Genomic DNA, 6,221 nt, shown 5'->3' on the forward strand with positions numbered 1-6,221 from the left:
GGTGAATGCCTACCTCCTATTCTTATCAAACCATCCTCTGAAGAGGATACCCAAATTGCCAATAGGGAACAAGGACACAGACTGCTCTGGCTTTTTCTATGCTGAACAGGGACACAGGGTGAGGCAATTGGAGTACCCCTTCAAGTGGGTCTATCTAAAAGAGTCCCAAATTGCATAACTCTTATCTGTAGGGGGAACAGAAAGTACTTGACTTGCGAATAAGAGATGTGAAGGAGAAGTAAAGGCAAGAGTAATTAGCATTACAAGTTCTAGACAGGGAGCTAGAAAAAACTCAGAACAGGGAAAATTTCTAATGTTCATATGAGAGTCCACTGGAATTTCTTGAGGAGAGTTTCCTAAAGCATCTCTCTATTGGGGTCCTCCTCATTTTTCTGTCTTCCAAGGCTGGACTCGAGAGTGTTGGATTCAGGATTTGCTTTCAGGCATTTTGATAGCTATTGGAGTGGTTAGAATCTATATCAGTTCACTCTCAAAGGCCTCCAGATAGGGGGAGAAAACAAATCTGGCCATCATTTTAGAACAATAGTGGATTGTCTCCCTTAGCTACAGGTGGGCACTACAGTATTATAGACCAAGATTTGAAGTCTTACATCTGAGCAACACTTTTTCATTCAGAACAAAATCATCAATGAGAAATAATTGTCTAAATAACTTTTTATATGGACTTAAGCCTAATGTCTGAGCAGTGTAATCCCTTGAACTCTTAAAGAAATATACTGATCACTCTATGCTTCGGTTATACTTTCCTTTTGGGTGTTTAAGACCATACAGTTGGCCCAAATAAATCAGTTTATATTAACACTTAAGGTTGTTTGAGGATCTGTTCCTCAGGGGTCACATGGGCTTGGGAGAAGCCCCTGGCTCCTTTCTTTTATCAGTTCCATCTATGTGAAGATAAGTCAAAGGTCCTGATCGACCATGGCTGGCTTCACTTGGAAGCATGGAGGAAATGTTTCTGCTGTGTTGATCCTCCTCTTTGTAGACTGGACACTGGTTCAAGTCCATCTGGTGGTGTCCCCAAGGCCTCCCTGAACAAGAGGACAGGTGACTCAACATAGTTACAGGACATTTTGAGAGCTGCTCCATAGTCCCCTGGAACTTGATCAACCTCGGAGGTCAAGGGGCAAAACCTGTCCTTTAAGCCCCTCTGACCAGATCAGTATAGGCCTCGAAGTGGCTGTTGAACATCCAATAAGGTTAGTTTCACCAGTCTAGTACTTTTAATTACCATGTGCTATGTCGATAAAGCTTGGGTAAAAAAAAAACAAATGTTCTCAGATAAACCTTGACTAGATATATATTTTGTTCTTTAAACTAGTTGACTGAACTATGACCTTAGAAATTTTAAGATTATGTGTATATTATTTTTGTCTCATCCCTTATATATCATAACAAACTTACACAGACCTTTATCACTTGCTTAGGCTTTCTCATTTTTTCTGTCTAATTTGGAAAATATTTGCATTTGAATACAGGAGTTTTTATTCAAGCAACTGATACAACTTTGGGGGGGATATAAACCCAGAAAAGAAATTTTCAGACAATGTGGCTCTGCTTTTTTTGAGGAATCTCTGCACCATATTCCTTCATAGCCCTAAATGTAACATTGTTACATTCCCACCAAAGTATGCAGAGTTTCCATTTCTCTCTACTCTGACCATATAGGTGCTGCCTATTGTCTTCTTGATAACAGTCTAGGAGACAGTAGCTCATTGTGATTTTGATTTGCATTTCACTGATGATGAGCATTAAACACTTCTCATATGCCTGCTAGCCTTTGCTATGTTTTCATAAATTTATTTATAACTCTTGACTATTTAAAAATATTTTTGGTATGGAGTTATATGAATTCATTACATAGTATGAATATTAAGCCCTTATCAGATGCACAGTTTGCAAACATTTTCTCCCAACATGTAGATTGATTTCTCATTTTGTTGTTTCCACTTTGCAGAAGTTGTCTTTTAGTTTTACCTAGTCCAGTTGGTTAATTTTGATCAATATCAAGTTTCTCATAACATTTTATTGTTTCAGGTCTCTAATTCATTTTGAGTAAATTTTTTGTATAACTAAGGGTTCAATCCCTACCTTTTATATGTAGATACGTCCTTTTCCTAACACCGCTTATTAAAGAAGCTGCTTTTCCCATTCTTGGTAATCCTCAAAACAAATAATCATGCATGCTTGGTTTTATTTCTGGGCTCTCTTCTGTGTTTCACACCATTTACTTGTACCATACTGTTTTAACTACTGTAGCTTGTTACTGTAACTTGAGATCAGCAATAGCATTCCTCCAATGCCTCATTCCTCTCTCTTCTAAAAACTTTAGCTGCTTGAGGTCTGTTGTGGTTCCATACGAATTTAAAATTTTTTATTGTCTGTCAGAAATGGCATTGGGATTTTAATACAAGTTACACTGATTCTGTACATTTGTTTCAGTAGCACAAACTTTTAAGCAATTTCAATCATCCAACCCACTAGCATGAAACATCTTTCTACATAATTGTATTTTCTTCAATTTCTTCCACTCCTGTTTTCTTATGTTCAGTGTGCAGACCTTCTTCAACCTTGATTTATTTCTAAGTATAATATTTTTAATGCTAGCATATATGAAATTATGATCTTGATTTCTTTTTGAGGTAATTACTTGGTGTAAAGTAATTGGTTTTCCTATCCTACAATGTGTGTGTATGTGTCTGTGTGTGTGTGTGTGTGTGTGTGTGTGTGTGTGTGTGTGTGTGTGTGTGTGTGTGTGTCTTTAGCATTTTCTGCATACAAAATCATGTCACCCACAAACAGGCACAAATGTTTCCCTTTCTAATATGAATGCTTCTTAGTCATCTCATTTGGTGGTTCTTGTTAGAACTACTAGTATTCTGTAGAAGTAATAAAAGCAGGTATCCTTACCTTGAACTAGATCAAAGAAAATTCTTTCAGTTATTACCAACTAGTTATGGTGCCATTTAGAGCATTTTAATAAATGATTTTATTCTGTTGAACAAATTTCTTTCCATACCTTTATTGTTAAGACTTTTCATAACAAAAGGATGAATTTTGTCAAACTTGCATCTTTTGAGATGATCCTGTGGTTCTTTTCTTTTACCCTATCAATAAAGTTTACCAAATGAAACCAACTTATATCCCAGAAATACATCCCACCTGCTCACGGACTTTCATTCTTTGGGTGTATGATTCGGATTGTTTGTATTTATTGAAAACTTTTCTGTGGACATCATGGATATTGGCCTGCTGTTTTCTCTTGTATTATTTTTGTATGGTATCAGTTTCAGGGCAATGTTGACTTCATTAAATTACTTTTAATGTATTCTTTCTACTTGTTTTTTTGAGAGAATTTAAAAAATGTATTAGTTATTCTTTGAATGATAGAATTCAGGCTGCAAAGTTATCTGGTCCTGGACTTTTTTTTGCTGAAAGATTTTTTAAATTTCTATTTCAATTTCCTTGTTTGTTGCTGGACTGTGTTGTATTTGATCTTGATTTATTCTTGGGCTGTTGCATGTTTCTAAGAATGTTATTTCCTCCAATTATCCAATTTATTGGCATATAATTGCTAATAATAATCCCTCATGATCCTTTTATCTCTGAGGTCTCCAGTATACTGCCACTTCTTTCATTTCTGATTTTATTAAGCTTGCCTAATTTTCTTGGTTAGAATTTGTCAATTTTGTTATTTTATTAAGAGCTACTGTCCTTCAGCAATCTCCAGCTGTGGCATGATGTCCCCTCCCTCCTGTGGTTTGTGACTTGAACGTCTTCTCTTTTGTGGACTGAGTTTATGATTTGAACGATGGCTTCTCTTTTTGCTGGACTGAGTTTCCATGGGAATGCTCTAAGGTCATCTTCCTTATGAACTTGATCTAATTCTCCCCAGAAGAATAAATCACTTCTAAGCCACAGAGCGATGCTTGTATAATTCCATTTGGCCCTTATTCTTCTGCCCTGAGCAGAATTTGTTCATATCCGTATCATGCCTGATCTTCCAATGGACAGCAAGCAACTTACCAACAACTATCCCTTCCCTCCTTCTTTTCTCTTCTCTATTCATATAAATGAGAGCGTTTTTATAATGTATTCTACTGCTTGAGTTAGGCTTGGGAATAAAGATTATAATAAGATGCTCAATTTAAGAAACTTGATTGTCATGGGGAAGAGAGTCTTGTACTTAAGAAAGTATGCAATGTAATTGGCTAAGTTGTATGTTGATTTCAATTTTATCATTTATGATGGCAAAGTTCTTTACCCCTAGAGTGGGGCTAACTATAGAAAAGAAAAGACCCCACCACTGTGACAATGTCTTTGTTTCTCTTTCATACTACCCAACGATTATTGTGAATTAAAAAAAATAAATTTAAATCTATTTTTCTCTTTCAGGTATTATGTTTTCATTTTCATTTGTCTAGGGATACTTTTTAATTCCTTTTTGATTTCCTATTTCATTCAATATTTCCCTCATATTCTAACTAACAAAGCTCTACCCTTCAAGTTTAACCTCCACTGGCCTTGCTGGACTACTCTTCCCAACACTTTTGCAGATATGTTAGGTTAGCCTGTCTTTCACATTCCTTTATCTTCTTTTAGTGCATGTCTGATGTTCCCAATGTACATCATTGGGTAGTGGGGTTACAATAGATGTCCCATTTAGGAGGTATAAAGATAAACATTCAAATGACAATTTGACAGAATGATTATTCTAATATCTGAAAAACTTCAAGTCTGTGGGGAAAGATGTGGATGCTGTTAAGTACCATGCATTCACTTGAATAAAATCATAGAAGGCTGGAAAAATGATCCAGCAGTTAAGAGCCTATACTGCTCTTATAGAGGGCCAGAGTTTGATTCCCAGCACCCAAGTCAGACAGCTCACAATAGCCTGTAACTCCAGCTCCAATAGAATTTAAATACCTCTGGCTTCAGCAGGAACTCAGCAACCACATAATTAAAAATAATAAAATAGATAATAATTACAAAGGGCAAGTTCTCTGACATCCAAAGTGTGCTGTGGGGTCTTGGAAATTGAAGATTGACAGGTAGGTGTAAAGCTGGTTAAGTCAGACCACATATGAGTCTAACTTTTTTCTGTCTCAAGGAATTCAATTTGAACAAGCTTGGGCATTATGGGAAAGCTGCTGGATCATTATAAGACTATGGATTTCACATGCCAAAGACATGCTGACTGGGCTCTTGCTCTCCTCGTGTTTCTTTATGAATGTCACTTTCAATTTTCCATGCTGATTTTCTCCATGAGGCTGGATCCACGGCCACAGGCACTGCCAGAAATCATGACTTCTTTGCTTCACTGCCAGCCTACAAAAGGGTCCCTTTCCTTAAATTCTTTTCCAAAGCTCCCAGAGGAAGATTCTGGTTGGCTGGCATGGGTCACATGACCAACCTTGTGACCTTGGAGCATTCAGGAGCATAGTCAACCAGAGGTAGATTTTTCCAGACAGTTCCATCAGAGAGGCAAGAAAAACTATGTAGAAAAACAACTACCATCCACTAAGCATATGGGGAGGAAAACTAATTTGTTTACTGCATAAGAAAAATTGGTTAGGATGGGGGAAAGTACTAACAATGAAGAAAAGGATTAACAGCAAATTTTCCTTCCCATAGTTAGCCCCATTATAGGAATGAAGCACTTTGCTGTAATAGATGATAAAACTCAAATCAATAACTGCCGTGGCCCCATCACATCGCATTATAATTTCCTATGCAAAAGCCTCTCTACCCCATGACAGTTGAGCTCTTTGAACTCAGAACCCAATTATTTCTTTACTTCTGAGGCCAAGCGCTATAATACGGTAGAAAGATTTCTCAAAATATATAAATAGGAAAGAGAAAAGAGGGGAAATATAGGCACGTTTCTTACTATTTAGTGGAAGGGAACTATGCAAAAGAGTCCAGCTCAAGGCTGAAGAATCAGGGCCAAATGGAAATTACAAAGCATTGCTCCGTGGCCCTGAAGAAAGAATTTATTTGGAAGAGGATTAGATCAAGCTTCATAGAAAGCTGACCTTTGAGTATTCTTAAAGAAACTCAAAACAGCAACACTGAAAGAGGAGATGGTGTTGAGATGATAAACAGCAGGTGGGAGGGGATCCAGCATCACAGTCTTGGATTGATCAAAGACTGTATTCCTTTATGACGTATGCAATCATAGGGTGACTTCAGAGACCTAAACG

The sequence above is a fragment of the Nannospalax galili genome, unplaced genomic scaffold (genome assembly GCF_000622305.1).
Source record: "Nannospalax galili isolate Female #2095 unplaced genomic scaffold, S.galili_v1.0 scaffold690, whole genome shotgun sequence".
In the NCBI taxonomy this organism is placed as follows: Eukaryota; Metazoa; Chordata; class Mammalia; order Rodentia; family Spalacidae; genus Nannospalax; species Nannospalax galili.